Source organism: Rhipicephalus microplus, chromosome 8, assembly GCF_043290135.1.
Source record: "Rhipicephalus microplus isolate Deutch F79 chromosome 8, USDA_Rmic, whole genome shotgun sequence".
Classification (NCBI taxonomy): Eukaryota; Metazoa; Arthropoda; class Arachnida; order Ixodida; family Ixodidae; genus Rhipicephalus; species Rhipicephalus microplus.
Window position 1 is genome coordinate 49099456 of NC_134707.1, and position 26366 is coordinate 49125821.

Below are 26366 nucleotides of genomic sequence, written 5' to 3' on the forward strand. Positions count from 1 at the left end.
ATCGTATGTAGCCACCTCTTTAGTTCTTAAGCCTGCCGTAGAGGACGGTACTTGAAGATATGCATACACGCTTAAAAAATACAAATGGTACGATACTAGAGGTCGTTACTTGTAGCATGATAAATAATAAAAGTGACAGCATATTCGTATAGCGAATGATGACACATGGGGCAAACAGTCCATCAGTTTGTCCGCGCTTCCATCTGTCCATTCATGCTTGCTTCCATCCATCCGTCCATTCGAGCGTCCATCCGTCCATCCACACGTCCACACGTCCATCCGTTCATTCGTGCGTCCACATGTCTATCCATCCATCTGAGCGTCCGTCCATGCTTCCGTTCACCGTACATCCACCCGTGCATCCGTCCATGCATCCGTCCGTGCTTCCATCCATCTATCCCTGCGTTCGTCCATGCGTCTGTTCATTCGTACGTCTGTGCGTCCATACGTGCATCCACCCATGCGTCCGTCTGCTTCGCCCCTCTCGTCATCATTCACCTCGTCGATATGCTGTGATTTGTTTCTTTCATAGAGTTTCGAGAAATAGCCCCACTCTGGCACAAAACACCTATTCACCACGCAGGTGGCTTGGGTTTAGGTTCCAGTGTAAGAAAAGATTGTGGAGTATCCTGTTCCAAATCCTGCTTGTTCCTCAGGATGTTTGAATTTTAATGTTGTCTTAATTCTCTTAGCAACAATTTTAGGTAAATATCTTGTATAGTACGGGGAGCAAGCTGATCGGCCTGTGATTCTTCAAGTCATTCTCATCTCCTTTCTTCTGTATTAAGATTATGTTAGCATTCCTCCAAGATTCTGGTACTCTTCCCGTCAGAAGACACCTCGTAAACAGCGTCGATAGTTTTTATAACACAACCTGTCTTCCATCTTTCAGCAGATATGATGTTACCTGATCATCACGAGAAGCTTTTCCTTTTTGCGTGTTGTTCAAGGCTTTTCCGACTTCTTCTATCATTACTGGTGGGGTGTCATCAGGGTACTGCTGCTTCTTATATTTAAATCGTGGTTGTCCTGGCTACTGTACAGATTTCTGTAAAACTCATCTGCCATTTTAACTATCCTATTCATATTGGTAAATAATTTTCCTTCCTTGTCTCCTAATGCATACGTCCGATTTTTCCCTATCCCAAGTTTCCTCTTCACTGCTTGGACACTTCCTTCATTCTTTAGAGCGTGTTCAGTTCTTTCCATGTTATACCTTCTTACATCGGATACCTTACGCTTAATAATCAACTTCGAAAGCTCTAACCACTCTATTTTGTCATTTGTACTTGAGGACTTCATGATTTGACCGTTCTTAATGTTCTTCGTTTCCTGGGACAGCTCTCCAGTGTCCTAAGTACAGTACCTCCAACTTCCACTGCACACTCCGTTATGATACTCGTCAAATTATCATTCATTGCGTCTACGCTAAGGTTGGTTTCCTCGATGAGAGGTGAGTACCTGTTCTTAAGTGAGGCTGAATTCCTGTACTTTCCTTCTCAGTGCTAGCTAATCGATTGGCTTCTTGCGTGTAGGTTTTTGTCGTTCCTTCTTCAAGTCTGGGGAAATTTTAGACTGTACCATTCTATACTCACTGTATTGTACCAAGCACTGCCATATCCTGCATGATGCCTAGGTTTGCACTCAGTATAAAGCCTAATTCATTCTTATTTTTGCCATTAGGGCTCCTACATGTCCACTAACGGTTACGTCGTTTTCGGTAGAAGGTATTCAAAAGTCTTAACTTACTGCGTTCTGCGAATTGTACAAGCAGCTCCCCTGTGGCACTTCTAGTACCGATGCATAGTCTCCTACTGCCTGGTCTCCAGCCTGCTTTTTCCCTGCCTTTACATTGAAGTCTCCCATAAGTACAGTAAACGGTGTTTTTACCTTACTTATTGCTGATTCCACGTCTTCATAGAAGCTTTGAGCTGACGCGTCATCACGGCGGGATGTAGGCGCGTAAGCCTGTACCACCTTCATCTTGTATCCCTGATTGAGTTTATTTACGATAGCTACCACCCTTTCATTATTGCTATAGAATTCCTCTATTTTGCCAGCTATGCTTCTGTGAATTCAGAACCCTACCCCCAGTTCTCTTCTGTGAGCCAAGTTCCAATTGCAAAGAACGTGCCCATTCTGTAGCGCCGTATAGGCCTAATATGTCTTCCTAACCTCACTGAGTCCTATTACATCCAATTTAGCACCCTCTAGCCTTCAAAATAGTACAGCTAGATTTGCCTCACTAGATAAGGTTCTAGCACTAAGGTTTCGATGATGGCCTGTCTGGAACCGAAAGTAATGTGCAACAACCTTGGGAAAGAGCAGCGCCTCGAGATAGGTAGTAGTGCACTTGAAGTTGCAAAAGACTATGTCTACTAAGGACAGGTAATTACCATGGAGCCGAACCACGGGATTGAAGTAACTAGAACAATAAGAATAGGGTAGAGCACACTTGGCAAGCACTCTCAAATCATGACAGGTAGGTTGCCACTATCCCTGAAAAGGAAGGTATATAACAGCTGCATCTTGCTGGTACTTAGCTACGGAGCAGAGACCTGGAGACACACAAAGAGGGTTCATCTTAAATTGATAATGACGCAGCGAGCAGTGAAAAGGAAAATAGTAGGTGTAACCTTAAGAGACAGGAAAAGAGCAGAGTGGATCAGGAAACAAACCGGGGTTAAGGATATCATAGTTGAAATTAAGAAGAGGAAATGCAAATGGGCCGGGCATGTAGCGCGTAGACAGCATAACCGCTGGTCATTAAGGGTAACTAAATGGATTCCCAGAGAAGGCAAGCGGTTTGGGGGAGACAGAAGGTTAGGTGGGCAGATGAGATTAAGAAGTTTGCGGGTGTGTATATGCGGCAGCAAGCACGCGACCGAGTTCACTGACGGAACATGGGAGAGGCCTTTGTCCTGCAGTGAACGTAGTCAGACTGATGATGATGATGTAAGAAACAGTCTCAATTACTTCATATATATATATATATATATATATATATATATATATATATATATATATATATATATATATATATATATATATATATATATATATATATATATATATATATATATATATATATATGTATATATATATATATAGTGTAACGGGGTTTATTTGCAGCGCAGAACGCAGAAAGCGAAGCAGTCAGCAGCGTCCGGCCAAGCGCAGCAAGCACGAGCTTATACTGATGGCGATGCCCCTGATGCGCCGAGAAATGCCGCTGACGCTTCTCTTCTCCACTACAATCGCCCTCCGCACAAAAAGACGCCATCCTGGCGGATTAGGGAGAAGAAACGACTAATGGGTCGTAATATGGCTTGAGACGAGAGACGTGGACAGTGTCGCGGCCGCGGTAGCGTAGGTCTGTGGATCGGATGATGGGCTCCACGATATAGTTGACGAGTGACGTTTGCTTTACAACGCGGTATGGCCCGATGTATTTGGGAAGAAGTTTTGCGGAGCGGCCAGGCGCGGTAGCAGGTGCCCGAAGCCATACTAATGAACCAGGTGGAAAGTTTGGAGCCGAACTGTCCTCAGTCTGGCGGGATTGCTGCTCCACTGGTCCTCGGTAGAAAAAGAGCGGGCAAGCTGGCGGCATTCTTCAGCATGTCGGGCAGCTTCGGACAGAGTTGTACTTTCGGACTCATAAGGTTTATATGGAAGAATAGTATCTACTGTATTTGAAGGTTCTCGTCCGTACAGAAGAAAGTATAGCGAAAACGCAGTAGTAGCTTGTACGGCAGTATTATACGCGTAGGGGACGAACGGGAGAACTTGGTCCCAATTTGAATGATCAAAGGCGACGTACATCGACAGCATACTGCCAAGAGTACACGAGTGACGGAGTGAAGCGCTCCGTCATGCCATTTGTTTGAGGGTGGTACGCTGTACTTGTGCGGTGCACGATTCGGCATTCGTTGAGTAATGCCTTCAAGGCGTCAGAAAGGAAGGCACGGCCTCTGTCACTTAAGAGCTCGCGAGGGGCACCATGACGCAGAATGAAACGTTGCAACAGAAACGTTCCAACGTCACGGGATGTGGCAGTCGGCAGCGCGGCTGTTTCGGCATAGCGTGTCAGATGGTCTATCGCAACGATAATCCAGCGATTACCAGCTAGAGTTGATGGTAGTGGTCCGTAAATGTCAATGCCGACGCGATCAAAAGGTCGACTAGGACAAGGAAGAGGTTGTGACGGGTAGACTTGCCCGGGAGGTAACTTTTGTCGTTGGCACTGAGCACACGAGCGAATGAATTTTCGGACGTAGTTATACATGCCACGCCAATAAAATCTGAGTCGAAGCCTAGCGTATGTCTTGAAGAGGCCGGCGTGGGCGCACTGTGGGTCCACGTGAAAAGCTTCGCAGATGGCAGCTCGAAGATGGCGGGGTATCACAAGGAGACACTTGCGACCGTCAGAAAGGTAGTTGCGTCGATAAAGAAGATCATCCCTTAGGCAAAAGTTGCTAGCCTGGCGGCGGAGAGCGTGAGACGGCGAAGGAGTGAGAGGATCAGAAAGAATGCTAATGAGGCCACTGATCCAGGGATCCTTTCGTTGTTCCACTGTCATGTTGCGCAAGGCGGATGACGCAAGTGCAGGCTTGAGGGAAGAAAGGCAAACATCTTCATCCGATATAGGTGAGCGAGAAAGGGCGTCGGCGTCCGTGTGCTTACGACCAGATCTGTAAATAACGCGGATGTCATATTCCTGAAGTTTGAGCGCCCAGCGAGCAAGTCGTCCGGAAGGGTCTTTAATGGTGGATAGCCAACAAAGGGCGTGGTGGTCAGTGACGACGTCGAATGCGTGACCATACAGGTAGGGGCGAAATTTTCCAAGGGCCCAAGTAATAGCTAAACACTGTTTCTCGGTCACGGAGTAGTTAGCCTCGGCTTTCGTCAAAGTTCGGCTTGCGTAGGCGACGACATATTCATCAAACCCTGCCTTTCGTTGCGCGAGCACAGCGCCAAGTCCAACACTGCTGGCATCAGTATGAACCTCCGTGGGAGCGGCAGGATCGTAGTGGTGGAGGATGGGTGGTGAAGTCAGCAGGTGGCGTAATTTGGTGAATGCATCGTCGCATGCTGGTGACCAGGTGGAAAGGTCTTTGTCGCCGCTAAGAAGGTCCGTAAGGGGCGCACATACGGAAGCGAAATTTCTAATAAAGCGTCGGAAGTATGACGACAAGCCGACAAAACTTCTAAGTTCCTTCAAGTTCTTTGGCTTCGGAAAATCGGCGACTGCTCGAAGCTTGGCGGGGTCGGGAATTATGCCGTCCCGCGATACGACGTGGCCAAGAATGGTGAGCTGCCGAGCACCAAAACGACACTTCTTGAGGTTGAGTTGAAGGCCGGCGTCGGTGAGACGTGTGAGGACGTGCTCGAGACGATTTAAATGGGTGTCGAAATCGGTGGAAAAGACAACTACATCATCGAAGTAGCATAAACATGTGTTCCACTTGAGGCCTCGTAAAACAGTGTCCATCATTCTTTCGAAAGTGGCTGGAGCGTTACAAAGGCCGAAAGTCATAACGGTAAACTCGTATAACCCATCAGGTGTGACAAATGCTGTTTTCGGTCGGTCAGATGCTTCCATAGGAACTTGCCAGTATCCAGACCATAAATCCAACAAAGAGAAGTATTCTGCTCCCTGCAAACAGTCAAGGGCGTCGTCTATTCGCGGTAACGGGTAAACGTCCTTGCGGGTGATCTTGTTTAAACGTCGATAGTTCACACAGAACCGAATGGAGCCGTCCTTCTTCTTAACAAGAACGACCGGTGACGCCCATGGACTGTTAGAAGGCTGTACAATACCCCGCTGGAGCATGTCAGCAACCTGGTCGTCAATAACACGGCGCTCCGACGCTGAGACTCGGTAGGGGCGCTGCCGTAGAGGCGTATGGCTTCCTGTGTCAATCTTGTGAGATATGTTCGATGTGCGACTGAGGCCAGAAGCGTGGCTGTCAAAAGAAGTACGAAACTTTTGCAGCAGGTTCACTAACTGGCTTCGTTCTGAAGAAGACGTTGCGACATCGATGGAGCGGTGGAAAGCGTCAAGGAGTGACTGGTCAACAACAGAGTCAGAAATGAGTGCGCTGAGGTCCGTAGAAAGTAAACTAGATGCAGCGTCAAAAATGTGACGGGCGTCGATCGCATGCACGTGACCGAGACATTCACCATAGAATAAAGGTAGAGGCCCTTCTAGCGTATTGTACACGAGCGTCTCTGTGACTCCATGGTGGAGAGTAAGGAGAGCAATGGGCAGTGGAGAACATTTGCGTTGAATGAACAGGGCAGAGGGCGTAAATAAAACATCACCGTCGGAAATAGCGTCACACGACACAGTCACCAGCAGAGAAGAGCGCGGTGGTACAGTGGTTTCGTCGGAAACAAACAGTTTATAACACGGCAGGCAGGCTTCGACAGCGTCAACATCAGGAAGTGCAGATAGCTCAAGTTCAGCGCGACAGCAGTCAATGACGGCATTATTATTCGCAAGGAAGTCCCAGCCGAGTATCATGTCATGGGAACACGAGGGCAGCACTACGAATTCGACAATATACACAATCCCTTCGATGACGACTCGTGTGGTGCAGGCTGCGAGAGGTGTTACACTTTGTGCGTTAGCCGTTCTAAGAGAGAGGCTGGATAATGGCGTCAGAACTTTGCGGAGTTTGCGGCACAGGTTGATAGAAAGGACGGATAGAGTGGCTCCGGTGTCATCAAGCGCCATGATGACGATACCATCAACTGACACTTCAATGACGTTAGCTGGACAGGGGCGAGGACTTGTGCTTGGCGACGGGGACGCAGTTCGTGCCTCGGGAACTGCGGCCGTTAGTTTTCCTGGTCAGTGGGTCCGGAACGGCGACGCATAGGGGAAAGCGAACGTCGACGTGGAGATGGGGAGCGGCGGGTCGGGCCGTGTGGACGTTCAGAAGGAAAGGAAGAGGAAGGAGGGCTTGAAGGCGTAGATGAAAACTGAGGGTCGAAAGAAGGCATTCGTCGAATGTTCCGAGCAGCCTGGCGACGACGACAATAACGTGCCACGTGGCCAACACCACCACAAGCAAAACATATGGGACGGTTGTCGTAGGTCCGCCATTGGTCGGAGTAGACTCCAACTTGCGGCTGGGGGCAGAAAACTGCGGCCGAGGTGGTATCGGCATAGGCGGCGGTGAATAGGTAGGCGGTGAATAGGTCGGCGGCGAAAAGGGCGGCGGCGAATACATAGGCGCTGGCTGGAACGCAGGCTGTCGAGGTCGAGCAACGGCCTCGGCGTACGTGAGAGGTGCGGCGACCGGGGGCGGTTCACGGGCGGGAGGAAGAGCTTGTGCGACCTGGTCTTGAATGAAGTCGCGGAGTGTAGATGTCAATCTGCGTGGTTGATCGGGTACACAGGACATCAAAGAGAGCTGACGAGCGACCTCAGCGCGGATGAACTCTTGGATCTTGGAGAGAAGAGGGGCATGGTCTTCTCCTATGCCAAGGGTGGAAAGGCTGGACGAAGAGTCGTCGAGCACCGAGAGAGGTCGGGTGGAAAGGCGTTGCCTGCGCAACTCGTCAAAACTCTGGCATAACTCGGTCAGTTCTAGGACAGTGCGAGGACTCTTAGAAAGCAACATTTGGAAAGCGTCGTCCTCGATGCCCTTCATAATATGCTTGATCTTATGCTCTTCGAACATCGACTTGTTGACTGGCTTGCAAAGGTCCAGAACGTCCTCAATATAGCTTGTGAAATTCTCACCAAGCTGCTGGGACCGAGTATGTAAGCGTTGTGCGGCACGGCGTTTGCGTACCTCAGGCCGCCCGAAAACTTGTGTGAGGCTCGTTTTGAAGACCGACCATGTAGGGAGTTCCGCTTCGTGGTTTATAAACCACAGCTTCGCCACGTCCGACAGGTAGAAGAAGACGTAGGCTAACTTGGCGGCGTCATCCCATTTGTTGTGAGTACTCACTCGCTCGTACATCGAAATCCAGTCGTCAACGTCCTTGTCTTCTGTGCCTGAGAAAACAGGGGGATCTCGCAGACGCAGAGAACCGGCGCAGAGAACAGTAGGCGGTGCCGGTGGAGGAGTTGGAGCGGCGCTTGCGTCGGTAGGCATAATGGATGGTAAAATGCGATTCCGAAGCTCCAGGGTGATCGAAACCCAGCAGAATCCACCACTTGTAACGGGGTTTATTTGCAGCGCAGAACGCAGAAAGCGAAGCAGTCAGCAGCGTCCGGCCAAGCGCAGCAAGCACGAGCTTATACTGATGGCGATGCCCCTGATGCGCCGAGAAATGCCGCTGAAGCTCCTCTTTTTCACTACAATATATATATATATATATATATATATATATATATATATATATATATATATATATATATATATATATATATATATATATATATATATATATATATATATATATATCTTGATTTTGTCCGCAAAAACAAGATCATGAGTTTTCTGCTAACATCTAACGATGCCGACAAAAACTCAGACTTTGAAATTTCGTAAAACAAGCTTTCTGACGATATATCCTTGCAACATAGGGGAAAAAATACTAGTACTGAAATAGTAAGGGGCGGTCAAATGATCAGATGATCCCAGTCTTTGTCCAGATGCGTTTCTTGAGAATGGTACTTTGTTTCATTTTCCACCACTCCGTTATTTCCCAAGTTTCGGAGCCTCGCAGTCTGCACGCAGTATTTGCCCATTGCTATATTCAAAGAAGTTTTGTAAATTCCAAACGTAAGCCAAAAATAGCCTACTGTCCCCAGATGAATGACATGACGAAGCGGATGAACTGAACCACTACAGACATGATGGCGATGTACGTGTTCTCGAATAAACAGGATTGCGATGCAGCGTTGCCTTTTGTCACGTTCGTATATAACACGTAGTGGTACGAGACGTCTGGCTATCCACCTTTCTTACTGTATTGGCCAAAATCTAACGTTGCCTGTCGACACGATGATGCCTCCATCAGTGTGCCTACCTAGCGAATGCGCTCAAGAAGCTATAGCCCACGCCGACAATGCATGTCAACTTGCGCATGTTCGGCTAACTGATTCACAAGCGGGACAACAATCTTGTTACAACCACCGTCATCGAAACGCCCACTTTCTCTCAGGATCTTTTGTCCTCCTGTGGTCTCCAGCACACCGCATTAAGCTTTCTCAGAAGCTAGTGTTCTCGTACACCTGACTATACCATGTGCGCCACGAAGTGACTGATTTCAGGTATGAAATTGAGCCACTGTCTTCCTCCTAATCGAATTAACTCCGTACCGACATCGTTCGCGTTGTCCGTCTGAAGCCTTATCGTACACCGGACTCCACCAACACATGTGTAGAGGGACCATTTCCACTATACCGTATTTCTGCGGCTGCTCCAAGTAGGTGCTTTCTCCAGAGGAGGGCGATGTTTGTGCGGCATATATGAAGGACGGAGTATAGGACCGTAGATGGTTCTAGGTCTCGCCATCTTCGTTGACTAGAGCATAAAGTTGGGCATGTTGGTAAGACATAATTAATCGACGTAGCGCGTTAGAATCATAGGACAAGGGAAGGGACAGAAGGGAGCGCTTACTTCCAACAAAATTTTATTTCGAGGAGCGTACATATATATTCTCACGAAATTCGAATACAAACGACAAACAGATGTAAAACCCTCTATTGCCATTTTCGTTGTTTCTACACCGGCTACTGTGACTGTGTAAATATTGTTATTAGAACTTTTTTTCTGCCATATCTTTGTAAAAACACATTTCCGAATTCTCGAAATCTACGGCAGCATGGGTAAGATGTAATTGCAGCACTCGTGGCAAGAAAGAATCGGTGTGCCTCAGCTTACAATAAATAGACAAATAGCATTCCTCACAGTTGTCTCTTTTTAAAGACGATAGTCTTTCTTGGGAACCTTCGAAGAAAAAATTTTGGTATGCCTGTGTGTGCATTTGTCTGTTTTTCCGCCCTTAACGATACCTCAAACGGTCGACCGCATCCACAACGCCCACCAATAATGCTCAAGGTTCAGCGTTCATATGTGTGCAATCTTCAATTGAAAATCAATCATTGCGCATATTTGAGGCATCATAACAACACGTCGATGTTTTATATGTGTGCCTTTACACTTGAGAAGGCACGTACAAGTAATTCTAAGGACCATAGCGCCAAACACGCTACGCCGACAGTGACACGTGGTGCTCAAATAAAAAAAAGAACGGCAGCATATCCACGTGGGGAACTATGGAGAGTGGGCGAAGCATCTGTCCATCCATTCGTTCTTGCTGCCGTCTGTCCATGCGTTCGCCTGTGTGACCGTCCATGCATCCATCCGCCCGCTCGTGCGTGCGTTGTTCATGTGTCCGTACGTCCATCCATGCGTCCGCCCCTACGTTCGTCCATTCATCCGCCCCTGCGTCCGTCTATGCGTTCATCCGTCCGTGCAGTCATCCCCGCGTCCATTCATGCATCTGTCTGTGTGTCCGTTCGTCCATCCGTCTGCCTGTGTGTCCATTCGTCCGTTCATCCAAGATGGTGGTACTCCAAGTACCACCATCTTGCATCTTTTCATCATATATTCCGCATATAGAAGCACCGCCATCCAGAGGACTAAACGAGAGGTGGAACACGCACAGTTTCTTACGGCTTGCGCTTGTTGTCTACTTCCCACCTTTAACCACCTCGAGTTCATGGTGTATACCAGTTCACTGTAGTCATGGCCCTGTGGCCCAACGCTCGCTAAAGCTTTCTAAAACCAAGAAGGTTATGCCAAGCAAATATAACCTAGCAACCCTTTCTTGTCAGATAGTGCTGAATGTAGAATCAAATTTCTGCTAATTGGGAATGAGAGACTGAGTAATTTGGCTTTTAGTTACGCTCATGCGGAAAATTTTTTATGGTTCAACAACGCACAGGAGAAATCTACCACCGGCATCACCTTGCTGGTCAAAGCATAAGACTGGTTACTCTCTACGACTACGACGAGGGATGAATGGCTGCCACTTTAAGGAGCTTCGCCCCTAAAAGGCAAGTGTTATCAGCGCTTTGCTGAAGCGACACGGTGGTGGCACCTGCCCGTCGCTTTGCGTTCTACATCTTATCGCCTCCGAGAATGGCACGCATCTTTCTCCGCAGGCGCGCACACCTTTCTTCGTTTTTGAAGATAACTGACAGATGGCGCTCTGGAGGCACTCTAACGCAGCGCCTCCAGAATACCATTCACCAATTTTTTGCACAAAACATCAAATAAATGTTTTGTTCATTCTCTTTAGACGCAAGACTATAGTCTTTCGACAACATTTGCAATGTAACCTGCAGATCCAGGGCCAATTTTTTTTCTTTTTACTTTTGTTCATGGATATGGTGGAATGCTATCTGCTATATTAAAAATGAGAAGTAATTGCTACAAGTGTCTATAATGTTTGAAGGGAATGATAAGGCTGGAAAGAAAGACTTTTAATGTTCAAGTTGGTGCCAAATGAATGGCCGTTGAAAAAGAGTTCTTTCATGCTCACTGCAGAAATTCGATGTTTGTTTCTACAGAAGGGGATATTACTGACAGTGAAGAAACAAAGAATATTACACAGAAATAAACAACTTCAATAAAGTTTTTTCATTCCATTTCATTCATATTTAATTAGTTTTCTTGTGAATCTTGAATATGAAGTTGTTACAAAAATACACAATGAGGTAGGTATGATGAGAACGAAGTATTAAAAATGTCTTCATGTAAAAATTAATTCGTCAAATGTAGTGACGCTGGCAGCGACGCTAGCCACCTTGTGTCACCCAGCTCATCTGTTCCTTGAGACGCGGTGCAACAAGTATTTTAAGGCTACCATCAGTAAAAAAAAGTCATTCTTTCTTGTTAGTGTCTTTGATGAGATGCAACTCTGTATGTTCAAGAATCCACAGGTGTAAAACCCTCGCATTTAACAAAATTTTTTATGCACAGAGTTCATAACCAAGTAAATGACGTACTTGTGAGTCAGGCAATGTGACGCAGTCAGGATAACATTGCGTGTGATGATACTGCCTGAGCAATAACTTCGATAGCCGGACTTGTATTGGGTCTTCAATTGCACCTTTGAAAGAAGGAAAACACGGATTGTTAACCATTGACACACAATCTTACTTATCACTTCTTTCTTTGTCTCAGTTAAAAAAAGGTTGTCTCCCACAGTCCAATCGACTCACAATCAAGCGTGATAAGAAACTTATCGCGCTTACTTCGATTGGCTCATTGCCCTAGAGCCTTGGTAAGCTATTCTAGAAAAACTTTTTCCCTCGTTCGCTGTTCTATGCCACAACTGTTACACTCACGACAACCCCGACACTCTTTGTTTCTCCTTTTTAAATTTTTCGTTCGTTTCGACGAAGCGCGGCTTGGGTAGACCCTTCATGAGCAATAGGAAAAATAAAGTGTCGGAGCAATAAATATTTCATAAAGGTGAATAATACAATGCACGCGATACCAACACTGCCGGTTTCATGACACGTGCCTTGCTCAGATGGTAAGGGTAGCCGCAAAAAAAATGAGTCAACCTTCTTAATAGTTCTCTCGGCTCAAAAGCGAAATGTGGGCCGTGGTGCTGTCGTATGCTTCTTGATCTTCGTGATAGCGCGATAACATTCATAGCACGCTCGACTGTACATGCTCGTCAACAATTAGGGTGAGCTCTGTTCTGCTTGGCAGTCGTCCATTGAGTTCCATATCAGCCGGACTCGCCACGCACCGAAACCAGACGGCGCTTGCTCACGAGAACCTACCAGACATTCGCACCGTCTGCTACATTGTATAGACCCTTTCACTGCTTACTAACATAGCACCTTGAGCTTCATCTATTTACACGTCCCGGACGGCTCCGGACGGCCCCAGACGCCGGCGCCGCATTCGTTTTCTCGGGGACCAAATGGTTGATGATGATGATGATGATGATGATGATGATGATGATGATGATATGGTGTTTTTTGGCGCAAGGGCCATTTGATGGCCAAAGAGCGCCAGTTCATGGGACATGGGATGTGGAAAATGATTGTGATTAGCGGCTGTATAAGGGCCATAAAATTCCTCGCAGTAAGGCGGGTAAGAACATACAAGTAATAAAATCATGACCATGCCGTGAAAGGTGTGTGTGGTGTGAACAGATGACAAAAGTTGGTGATAATAAAAGACGATGGTGGATATGTATGGCTTTAGCACAAGTGCCTCACTCGTTCATACCCTTGCGTCCAAGGGCCGTGAGGCAAGTGCTTTCTTGTGTAGCCACCGCAGCGAAAACCTCTCTAGAGAGGTCGTGCTACGGAATGACCGGGTATATAATATGAAAACTATGAATTTCTTTTAAAAACGCCAACAACAATTTATGACTAAAAAGTGGGTCCCTACCGACAAACATTGCAGGGTGTAAAGGTATAAGTTGTCGGTAGGGTAATGGAAAATGTTGTTTTCTTATAGTGTCCAATTGTTTGCACTGAATTAAAATGTGAAGAACTGTTAGTGCTTCATCACATCTGTCACACAATGGTGAATCGCCACCTGATAAAAGATATGAGTGTGTCGTGTATGTGTGTCCTATCCTCAGCCTCGTTAATGTTACCTGTGTATGACGTTATTTTGATATTGGTAGCCAATGGCCAAGGTGTGGCTTGATAACGTGTAGTTTGTTTTGTATGTGTGTATCCCACTTGCTCTGCCAGTAGTCCCTGAGCTTTCGTTTGAGAGACGGCTTAAGATCAAGGGCCGGGATTGATGTGGGTGTAGTGGCGGTGCTTTCGTGGACGGATGCAGCAAGCTGATCCGCCATCACGTTGCCTTGAATCTCACGGTGCCCTGGCACCCAGCGCACTACAACATGTTGGTTGAGTGTGTAGAGTGTGCATAAAATGGAGTGAAGTGAGACGAGAACAGGATTTTTTTGTTTTTTAAGACTGTGCAGAGCCGTTACCATACTGAGGGAGTCTGTATAAATTACTGCTTTTTGTATTTGATATTGTTTGATGTGTTTAGCTGCCACAAATATCGCGTAAGCTTCCGCTGTGAAGATACTTGTGCCTGGATGTAGAGGGCCAGCATCCGAAAAGGAAGGGCCAACAGCAGCGTAGGACACAGAGGAGTTGGACTTAGAGGCATCTGTAAAAACTAAGGACGTGTGTATTTGTGTTGAAGTTCCAGGAAGTATGTTCGGATATGGGAAATAGGCGCATGTTTTGTAACTTCTAGGAACGACACATCGCAGTCTATAATCTGCCACTGCCACGGTGGCGGGTATGCTACAGGAGCCATTAAACTGTGTTCAAGTGACACTCCAGTTTCTTCAGCTAGACCCTTCAGGCGTACTGAGAAGGGCTGCCTCATCGAAGGCCTGTTTTGGAACAGAATGGAGCTCAACAGATCATTAATAGTAGAGTATGAGGGGTGCTTCTTGTCTGCTTTCACCTTCAGGAAATATACAAAGGACATGTAAGTTCTCTGCAGATGAAGCGACCACTCATTTGACTCAACATAAAGGCTTTCTACGGGGCTGGTGCGAAAAGCACCCGTAGAAAGGCGGATGCCCAAATGGTGCACGAGGTCCAGCATTTTCAAAGCACTTTGAGTCACAGACTGATAAACAACGGCCCCATAATCTAAGCGGGTGCGAATGAGGCTTCTATACAGGTTGATGAGACATTGCCTGTCACTACCCCACGTAGTACGTGACAACACTTTTATAACATTCATGGCTTTTAAACATTTTGTTTTTAGATACTTGATGTGCGGTACGAAGGTCAACTTGTTGTCCAAGATTAAGCCTAGGAATTTATGCTCCGCATTGACAGACAGACGTTGACCGTTCAGTTCAATGTCAGGTTCCGAATGCATGCCTCTCTTTCGAGAGAACAAGACACAGGTGCTTTCTTGTGGGTTAAGTCGAAATCCGTTTTCATCTGCCCATTTGGAGACCTTGTTTAAACCCAGCTGAACCTGCCGCTCACACATTGCCAAGTTGCATGACTTGAAGTCAAGCTGAACGTCGTCGACATATGTACAATAAAACATATTGCGGGGGATGGACAAGTGCAAGGAATTCATTTTGATAATAAAAAGTGTGCAACTAAGTACACCACCTTGAGGCACGCCTGTTTCCTGGACAAATGTTCGGGAGAGAACACTGCCCACACGGACACGGAATGTTCGGTTTGACAGGTAGCTTTCAATTATGTGAAACATTCTTCCGCGCACACCAAGGTGGGACAGGTCTTTTAGAATTCCAAAACGCCATGTTGTATCATAAGCCTTTTCGATATCGTGGAACACAGAGAGAAAATATGGTTTATGGAAGAAGGCGTCTCTGATCTGAGCCTCAATACGAACAATGTGGTCTGTGGTGGATCTACTTTCCCGAAACCCGCACTGAAATGGGTCGAGCAAATTGCTTGTTTCTAAGTAGTAGAGTAAGCGGCAATTAATCATTTTTTCAAATAGCCTACAGAGGCAGCTTGTTAACGCTATAGGTCTGTAACTTGATACAGTAGAGGGATCCTTTCCCTGCTTCAAAATTGGAATTATAACAGCCTCCTTCCAGGAGGAGGGGATCACACCTGAAAACCATATGCGATTATAAAGAGAGAGGAGGGTTTCTTTAGTTTCGGAGGGTAGTTTCTTCAGCATCGCGTACATTACGTTGTCAGAACCTGGGGTAGATGTATTACAGCTGTTGAGTGCTGTACGCAGTTCTGCTAAGCAGAATGGTGCATTATATGCCTCATTTCTTGGGGATTTTCTTTCTAACTTTTGTTTTTCTATTCGTGCCTTGTAATTCTGGAAGGATTCGGAGTAGTGTGAGAAGCTCGATACGTGTTCGAAATGTGTGCCAAGAAAGTTGGCTTGATCCTCCAAGCTTTCCCCGAGGCTATTTACTAGTGGAAGAGAATACGTTTGTTGGCCCTTAATTTTCTTTACCTTATTCCACACTTTTCCCTCATCTGTGTACGAGTTGATACTCAATATAAACTTTGTCCAGCTCTCTCGCCTAGCTTGTCGACGCGTTCTCCGTGCCTGCGATTTGACCCGCTTGAAGTTTTTCAGGTTTTCTGCTGTAGGGGAATTGCGAAGCAATGCCCATGCTTTCTTCTGAGTGGTCCGTGCTTTCCTGCATGCGTCGTTCCACCATGGGACTCGGCGTTTAGAAGACATGCCACTCGTTTTGGCAATATATTTAGATGCGGCATAAAGTATAAAAGCTGTAAAATACGTGACAGCGTCATCTATGGTCAGTGCAGACAGCTCAGTCCATGTCATGTGTGTAAGAGTTCTACCCTTCCCAATCAGCTGAGTCAATCTTCCATCGAGGAACCTGCGGGGGTAGTTGATCTGATCTTTGTTCGGTGCACTCAGGATGATTGGGAAGTGATCACTCCCATAAGGGTTTTTAAGAACGTTCCATTTAAAAACAGGTCAAAGGGACGGTGATGAAATGCTAAGATCTATGGAGGAGTATGTGTTGCTTGCAAGGCTAAAATACCTAGGCTCCTTCATATTTAAAAGACATAAACTAGAAGAGAAAAGGAGCTGCTCAATGAGACGTCCTCGCGCATCACAGTGAGCATCGCCCCACAGGACATTGTGTGCATTAAAATCACCTAGAACCAGAAATGGCTCTGGGAGTTCATCTATTAATGATTCCAGATCACGTCTGTGTAGCTGTTGATGCGGTGGTATGTACACAGAACATATGGTAATGAGTTTGTTAAAAAGTACAGCTCGAATGGCCACTGCCTCCAGGGCCGTTTGGAGCTTCAAATGCTGGCATGCTATACTACGATCGACTATAATGGCTACACCGCCAGATGGTACGACAGGATCCTCCCGGTCTTTTCGGAAAATAATATATTGTCGTAGGAAGTCCTTGTGCCTAGGAGTTAAGTGCGTTTCTTGCACACACAGCACTTTCGCGTTAAATTTACACAGAAGTTCTTGGATGTCATCTAAATTTCCAAGTATTCCCCTTACGTTCCTCTGTATGATTTTGTCCATAGTGGAAAAAAAAGGGAAAAAGTGCTTTGTGCAAAGAAGACGGGGATTAACTCATTTTACAGGGCCTTTGTCAGGCCCTGTAATCGGCGTTCTGTCCTTTTTGGGGCGGTCGAGCGAACCTCGCCGCTGCTTCGGCACTTCCTGCGCCGTTTGGCTTGAACTGGTGTGCATAGCCTCTTGCGAGGCACTGGACACCCGCTCTAAAGAGCGATCTGTGCGTCGCTTAGACTTCGCCTCAATCGACGAAGTCTTTGTCCCCACCGAGCTGGGGGTAGATGGAGCCCCCTTGGCCTCGTGATTGCCCTGGCTGCTGCCAGAGCTTGTAGAGGTCACTGGTGTGGACAGGCTGAAAGTGGGCAGGGCAGCGCTGGCTGCTCCCGCCGCAGGGGCGTGTGGCATTGGCCTCGGCACGCTAGGCGTGGTCCGGGCAACTGCCAAGGGCCTTTGTGCTGCCGCCCCTCGTTGCACCACTTCGGCAAAAGGTGTTTTTAGTGCTAATGATAACGAGACTCGTTGTCTTGCTTCCCTGAATGTGATATTTTCCTTAACGTTTATAGTAATTATTTCTTTTTCTCTTTTCCAGGATGGGCACGCTCTGGAGTATGTGGGGTGGCTACCTTCGCAGTTTGCACAGAGGATCTCGTCATGACATTCATCAGCACTGTGGCCAGTTGTGCCACACTTAGCACACATCAGCTGTCCTCGGCAGCTCTGGGATGCATGACCAAATGCTGGCATTTAAAACAACGCCTCGGGTTTGGAATGAAGGGTCGGACATGGAGTTTTACATAGCCAGTTTCGAGAGTCTCGGGTAAAGTGGTTGAGTTGAAGGTGAGTATCAAGTGCTTTGTTGCTATTTCATTGTTGTTACGTCTGATTTTGATGCGCTGGACTTGTATTACACCTTGATCCTTCCATCCATCAAAGAGCTCTTCTTCACTCAGTGTCATCAAATCTTCGTCCGATACCACGCCCTTCACTGTATTCATTGTACGGTGTGCGCTCACAGAGACAGGGATGTTACCAAAGGCCACGAGGTTCGAGAGTTTATTGTACTGTTCCTTGTCTTTTAATTCGAGAAGCAGATCTCCACTTGCCATCTTCGTGGCCTTATAACCGGTTCCAATGGTCTCTCTCAAGCACTTGGCCACAAGGAAGGGTGAGATTGCTCTAGCTTTTGTAGATGATTGTTCGCAGTGGAGCACATGGTACTTTGGAAAAGTTTCTCTGTTTTTGGGCCAAAGTTGGAATGTTGCATCGGTGCGTACCCTTTTCGAAGCACGATCAGTTAAAGAGGGGGTCGGGGATCCCATGAGAAAATATGTATTTTTCGGTAACGGCGCCTACCACCCACCAAGGAGTCCAACGAGGGGACGTGGCAGAGCATGTGGGCATGTCTGCGCAACGCCAGCAGTACGCAGTTACTATAACCCAATATGGTTTACCCTAGTTTGGATAGCCACACAAGGTTAACCCTTGCCGCCAGGAAAAATTGGAAGTAAAATGAAGTGAGGAGAAGACAGGAAAGATGTAAAGTGAGAACAAAAGACGCAGATATAGGGAGAGAGAGATAGGAAAAGGCGAATGCCGATTTCCCCTGGGTGGGTCAGCCCAGAGGTGCCGTCTACGTGAAGCCGGGGCCAAAGGGGTGTGTTGCCTCTGCCGGGGGGCCTTAAAGGTCCAATCACCCAGCGTCGGCTCAACCCCCAGGATCCCCTTTTCCCTGGACACGGCAAAGCCACGCACGGCTAGGCGTGGGAGAGAGTAGAAACTCCCCCGTTAGCTCGGGTTCGTGGTGTCGCTACACACCAAACGCCTACTTGCGCAGGCGCCCCTGTGGGGGCGGGGACCAAATGGAAGCTCCGCCTACTGGTCCGGGATCGCTCGGACGCAGGTTCGTTTTTCGCGTGCCTGGTGGCCTGCGGGTGGCCCAGGACCACCCGAACAATTCTTTCGGGCAGCTGGCAAACGACAGCACGGTGCGCATGCTGTGCAGCCATCTTAAGTTAGACATGGGAAATTTTCGATGCGCCCTTGCTCTCTCTTTGCTTTTCTGGCCGCTTCTCGCATGTTTCTGGAGTTCGTATTGTTTGCGCACCCAGTTCTTGTCATCAGTATTCTGAGCCACGTCGAACATGTGCGTATTACCGAAAGTCGGACAAACACGCGTTATACTCTCTAGGGGAAACAGTGGTAGAACGACCGCGCCGGTCCACGATGCACACGCGCTCGAGTAAATGACTTACAGTAAGTTGCATCACAACAGAAATAGGTATAATTCACTACCTCACTGCAGTTTACGTTGTAATCGGGTCAGCGTTGTGGTTTATGTCACAGCTATGAAGGTAGCAGACGGCATAGCCAGTCATAGCAGACGTCACAGCGGATGCAGTCAGCATCAAGCGCGCAGACGGCCCGGGGCCGCTCGGGCTGGCTCCAAGGAGGGCTGTCTCGGGACTTTCAGATCGTGTGCATGTGACGTAGCCGCCTGCGAGCTGAGGCGTCCGCGGGCCATCCGCAAGTGATCCAGGACTTGGTAAATCGATGAAGCTCCTTGATGAGATCCGGCTTCGCCCACCGATGGGTCAAAATAGCATTGGTTAGCACAAAGCGCTTTCGAAAATAGCCCGCTAATTTTCTACACTTTCTTACTGTTGTTTGGGCAAAATATATTCAAATAAATTTTTTGGGCTACATAAGAATTATGATATATTTTCTTAAATTTTACGCACGTCCCTTTTTTGAGAAAAACTATTGAGAGACATTTGTTTCATTCAAAAGGAACTCGAAAACGTCCTTTTAGTTTCGACGTTAGGAGCTGGTAAATTAGGTGGCCGGAAGTTCTCTAGGGTACAACGCTTGTGACCTTGAAACGTTCCGCTCAGTAGTAGTCACCATGGCTGTGGCGACGTGCTTGCTTCGCTGTACTGCAGCCGAAGTGGAGTGCTGGCCTCCGCCTGCACCTCCTTGAGTCGGTGCATGTCTGTGCTGGATGCACCGAGGCTGTGCGTAGCGCGACTTCGCGAGCGAAACGAACAATGCATGCTCGCCAATATCTAGAGCCAACACAGCTCTGCGTACGTTACAGCGTACTTTTATGGGTGTTTATGAACACCCTTAAACTATGTATGTTAAATCAAGCTGCACCCGTGCGAGTGATGTGTAAGACATAGAAACACCCTTGAAACGGTGCCAGTTACCTTGCATAAGCATACTTGATCAAATGAATCGCAATTTACGGAAACGTAACAACAAAAAGAGAGACACACAAGAGGAAACGATTCGTCCTGTTTGTCTTCACTGTTCTATAGAACGATTTAGGATTGGACCAGTTGGTAAGGCATATTTGATGGAATGAAGTGCCATGAAAAGGACAACGAAAGACAAAAAAGAAGACACACAGGATGAATTGTTTCCTCCTGTGAGTCTCTCCTTTCGTTGTCCCGTTACTTGCGCTTGATCTTATCAAGTATGCTTGTACATGTAAATGTCATCGTTTCAAATGTATTTTTATCTGCTACAACCCACTCGCACAGATGCAGCCTGATCTAACACACATAGTTTAGGGGTGTTTATAAACATCTATAAAAGTAAAGTGTAACGTCTCCTTACGTGCTATGTTTCAGGGTGTATATCTTAATTACCGGCAAAAATTTTAGCGTGGAAATGTTCGCAGTGTGAGAGTGCTCCGCAGACAATAGGAATATTGTATTCTAACATGCCCAATACTTTATCAAGTGAATATGGTGCACGGTATTCAAAACATAATGGTGTTTGACTGCTGATTCGAAGGTTGCGGAGTCGAGTTCAGGCAGCGGAGGCCATCTTTCAATGTACGCAACATGTTAGAGACGAGTGCGTTTCGATTTAAGAGCAGCTCAAGAATCCCTATCTATTGGCAAAATTTCCGGTGCCTTCGATTGCTGTGTCTCTCCTAAATATACCGAGCTCTTTGTATTCAAAACTTTTATAATGGTTTTAATAAATTATAAATATATTGCTTATTATAATATTATTGTTATTTTTAATATTATTATTATTAATATTAATATTATTATTATTAATATAAAAGTAAAATCTGTGTTTTATGAGAAACGTCGTCATGTGCACTTTCCTTTAAGCTTGGACAGTTCCGTGGTTTTCTCAATATTAACAACAAACCAGACTTATTTGGCGTTTCAAGTTGGCTAAAAAGATAAATGGTGCTCTCCTCAGATGTTGCATGCAGCGACTTGTCCATTCGAATGTGGTCAAACCACGAATTGTTGGCATAATATGTCCAACGGGAAAAGCACCTCAACATTCATACATGCACCGACGAAAATTCCAATGTTATCCCTATAGCAGTCGTGTAAACTATAAAGCAGACTTACGTCCCCATTTTGCGCTTTATCTCATCGCAAGGCTCTACAGTTCTCTCGATGTTTCCCAGTTATTTGGGCTCGATTCGCTCACAGTCGCAGTTACTTGTCGAGCTGAGTTGTAGTGAAAATAGTAATATGTAAACAATAGTAGTGCTTTTTAGGCTCTTACGTTCGTTGTCGTGCGCTGGCATCGCACAGTACGCGGCTTTGTACCATTTCGCTTCCACCAGTATGCGATGAACCTTTGACCTTCGGGTCACCAGCAAAGCACCATATCCACTGGCCTGCCGAGGTGGACTTACAATAGAAAGGAAGGAGCGAGTGTGACACACTGTCACGAAGGAGAGAGTGATACAAGGAGGGCACCTGAGAAACGGCCAATTCTGTTCTATACGAATGTGATTGACGTGCTTTCATCATCATCGTCATTATCATCATCATCAACATCATCAGCCTGACAATGCCCACTGCAGGACAAATACCTCTCCCAAGATCCGCCAGTTAACTCGGTCCTGTGCTTGCTGCTGCCAATTTATACCCGCAAACTTCTTTACCTCATCGGCCCACCTAACCTTCTGTCTCCCCCCAACCCGCTTACCTTCTCTGGAAATCCAGATAATTACCCTTATTGACCAGCGGTTATCCTGTCTACGCGCTACATGCCCGGCCCATGTCCATTTCCTCTTCTTGATTTCAGCTATGATATCCTTAGCCCCCGTTTGTTCCCTAATCCACTCTGCTCTCTTCTTGTCTCTTAAGGTTACACCTACCATTTTTCTTTCCATTTTTCGCTGCGTCGTCCTCAATTTAAACTGATCCTTCTTTGTAAGTCTCCAGGTTTCTGCTCCATAGCTAAGTACCGGCAAGATACAACTGTTATATAGTACCTTCCTCTTGAGGGAGAGTAGAAATCTACCTGTCATAATTTCAGAGTGCTTGCCAAATGTGCCCCACCCCAGTCTTATTCTTTCAGTTACTTCAATGTCATGGTTCAGCTCCGCGGTTAATACCTGCCCTAAGTAGACATAAAGTCTTTTACAACTTGAAGTGCACTACTACCTATCTCGAAGCGCTGCTCTCTTCCGAGGTTGTTGTACATTACTTTCGTTTTCTGCAGATTACTTTTAAGACCCACCTTTCTGCTCTCCTAGTCTAACTCCGTAATCATGAGTTGTAATTCGTCCACTGAGTTACTCACCAATGCAATTTCGTCAGCAAAGCGCCGGTTACTAAGGTACTCTTTATTAACTCTTATTCCAAGCTGTTCCCATTCTAGGCTTCTGAAAATCTCCTGTAAGCACGCGGTAAATAGCATTGGGGAGATTCTGTCCCCTTGCCTTACACCTTTCTTGATTGGCGCCCTTTAGCTTAGACCCAAATGAAGAGTCAGGGTTCAGGCACAACACTGCGTGGGTGGGAAAGACAGAGAAGTAGCGAAAATCGGTGACTTCCGGGTGACCGCTTCACTCTTTTTTTGTTTCTAATATTTCCGCGTTAATTAAAAAGTGTATTATTACGTGAACTCTTTACTCGAACTGATTAACTATTGTATTTTTTCTTGAGGAGCATTAGGCCGTAGAAGAAAACACTGTACAGAGCTTCATGGCTGGAAAATGATAAGAAAAGAACTGACTGCAATTGAGGACATAACTCCCTCCATTCATGTTATAACAAGACTGTTCCACCTTCCCGAGGCTCCTCTCAATAACCACATGGAAACATTGATAGAGCCCTAAAGTCAAGCCATTGGAAAACAAGACATTAAATGAAGTTTTAATTATATTTTTTCATAAAAAATCTTTCAATGTAACAAGCGATAAAAAATTCTAAATATATCGCCTCACAAAGCCCGGCGGACGAAGTTGAAAGCTACAAAATTTCCATGCAGTTCTGCATGAAAACGGCCGAAAGAGGCGATGAAGATGCCTCAGAACATATGAAGCCGCTTATTATGGAATATTGAAAAAATACAGCCAAGAGTGCGTAAAGTGAGGGCTGCTTGATCTGCTAGTTTTGGAGCAATGCAGCATCGAGTTCTGTCTTGATTGAATGCGTGGAGTATAGGAGGTGGGCTTATCAAGACTCCGTATAGGCGCCCACTGAATCACTTTCAGTGGCTTATACTGGGAAATCTCGAGGAATAAAACTTTTTCAAACTGTCTTGTTTTTCTCCGCAGGTTGGGGCAATAAGATGCATTAGGTGCATTTTTTATCGTTTTTTGAAACAACCCTTCGAACTGCGGTAACATAGTCATATTCATGCAGCACATACCTTGTACCGAAAGGAAAGTTTCTACGTGTAATGGTTAAGAGCTATACAAAATATAATACTCGCTCTTTTTAAATTTTTGTCGTAATTTACCACAACAGACCTGAATGCTCGATTTTAAAGGCAGAGCACTTCTGGAGCGCCTAGATTCGAGAAGGGTTGTCCAAACCAAATCTGTGTTGGTACGCCCCTGCCTCGAAAGGAGTTGTTGACACACGGAAATCCAGCAACGGGGCGCAAAGAGTTTTGTTTGTGTTCCTTAGCGTTCCGCGACTGTAAACATTCAAACATGATGGAATGAAAGGCGGGCGCACACAATACGCTACGTAAACTTTCTGTCTAACCCACCGATTTTCACGGGGAAAGAATTTTCGCTCTAAGGTGCAACTGGCAATGTGCGGGGGCTCTCTATCTGCCAACGGAAAACATAATTCACGCGTTAAAGCTGCTATTCAAATGTGATGGCTTCAATTCGAACAGGAAAAGCTGATCTGTATCTGCTATCAGAATTCGAAATTCGATAACCTGCACGGATTAGATCCCTCTTTTTCGAACTTTTGTCATTTTAGATGCGGCAAAACTGAGTGGATTTGCTACATCGAGTGGTTTTCCTTGCTTTTGTCCTACAGCCTACTATATTCTGTACTTGCTGGTCCGGTGAAACAGCTGTCACGTAATGCCCGCAAGGCAGTGACAATAGATATATATTCAACTCACAATCCACGGTATCCTCTTCCTAGATATTGGTTCTCCCTTATACACTCTCCCTGTTGACTCCAATTTACCGCAACCTGCAAACACAATGGAGTCTATGAATGTTTTAGAAAATATTACCGAAGAGGTCGCATGTTGTCGTCTTATAAATGTCATTTGTAGTTACACATATCTTAGGTAATCAGAGATAAGGAACCAGTGTTCGACAGTGCTACAAAAGGCTGCTGTCCGCCATGCCTCAAAAGTCATTTGTAGAAATCGTGGATGTAGCGGCGGAATCTATTCGAGGTCCCTGTCTTAAGCGGTTGCCTTGTGCTACCAAGGCATCAGGCAGCAGGGGCGTAAGGCTGTGCATGTCCGTGCGTATAACATTCTCACGCTGTTCAAACACACACACGGAAAAGAAGTATGTACAAGACAAGTTACCGATATCAATGCCGTAGTGCCTCTTTCTTATGCGTTTTTTCAGTGGCGGTATATTGTCGTACAGTATCCAATATCAACTTGGCCAAGAAGAATTCTCTACTATATTAAAGTGTTCACAATGAAATATTGGGAGCACCAACTAACAGAATTTAAGATGGCGGTTCCACTTCCTGCTTCTCGCAAAATATCGAAAGACGACACCAGACGAAGACACTCATCCACGCTTGCAAAAAACGATAAACTTGCTCGCGCAAGCATGGTCAGCGTCACCTCGCGCGTGTCTTGTATGTCGTGCGAGGCGTCGGAAATCGGCTGATGGAAACCGAGGAGGACAAACGCAGACGGCGTCTTTCAGCTACTATCTGCCAACTGTGGCCGTCGTTTCAACCACATGACAAAAGGTACGCCAATGACAGCTGGCAGACTGAAACCGGCATAGTTTCATTAAAGTGTAAACCCACACGAGTACGCACGCACATACACAAACACACACTCTCTCTCTGTTTCTCTGACTCGCTCACGTCAATGCAATAAAGATTGAACATGTCATCAACCAAACGCTTTGAAGCGGTTGAGTGCACTATCATCATCAATATTCTTTTTTCAAAGACGATAATCTTTCTTGGAGACCTTCAACAGAAATATTTTGGTCTGTTTGTCTGTCTGTCTGTCTGTCTGTCCTTGACGATACCTCAAATGGCCGACCACATCCACAGCGCCCACCAATATCGACAAGGTTCAGCGTTCTTACTTGTGCGGCTGTCAAACTAAAAGTAATAACTGCGCATATCAGAGGCGCAATAACAACGCCTAAATGTTTTGTATGTGTGCCTTTATAGTAGAGAAGACACACACAAGGGATTCTAAGGACAATAGCTTTTATCGCGCTGCGCTGAATGTGCAACGTAATGCTTAAAACGACAAGGTGGTGACACCTTCCCGTCGCTTTGCGTCCTACACCTTATCGCCTCCGAGAAAGGCACACATCTTTCTCCGAGGGCGCTCGCCTGCTTTCGTTTGCGAAGATAACTGCCAGATGGCGCTCGTGTCTAACGTACCTCGAGGCTGTTTAAAGCAGCGCCTCTAGAATATCATTCACCGATTTTCTTGCGCACAACATCACAAAAACATTTTGTTCACTCTTTCTAGATGCAAGATTATCGTCTTTTGACGACATTTGCAGTGGAACGTTCAGATCCGGGGCTAAATTTTTTATGTAGTGACCTTGCCGAAGGCTTTATGTAGCGTCGTTTGACCGCGTTATTGTTTTTTGCGTCGCAAAACTGGTCAATCTCAGCCAATATAGCTTACGCTACAAATACAGACAGGCACATTTAAGCACAAGATAACCTGAAGATCCTGAGATTATTGGCCTAATTTCACCCGCTGCAACTACAAAAAAGGGGTTCCCGAAATAATGTGCCTCTTGTTGGTGATCAATTGAACAGATTATTTACACTAATATAGAGGAGTTAGAAGCTCCTAGAGGCCATGGTTTTTCTAAAACATTTTTATGAGAATTACGTGGACTACCTAGTATATGGGAAGACGTAGGATAATCCATAGGTTGGTTCA

The 26366-nt window shown here is 46.2% G+C and overlaps 1 protein-coding gene across 1 annotated transcript in view; it reads right to left on the reverse strand.

Annotated features, from left to right (window-relative positions):
• Window positions 1–24436, reverse strand: part of LOC142768503 (suppressor of tumorigenicity 14 protein homolog) — a 47341-nt gene extending 22905 nt beyond the window's left edge. Inside the window, exons 1-2 of the mRNA XM_075870498.1 lie at window positions 24369–24436; window positions 11981–12084 (exon numbers count right to left, since the gene is read on the reverse strand). The gene's annotated coding sequence lies outside the window, so the exon portion shown is untranslated. The remainder of the gene's footprint in view (window positions 1–11980; window positions 12085–24368) is intronic.
• Between the last annotated feature and the right edge of the window lie 1930 nt (window positions 24437–26366).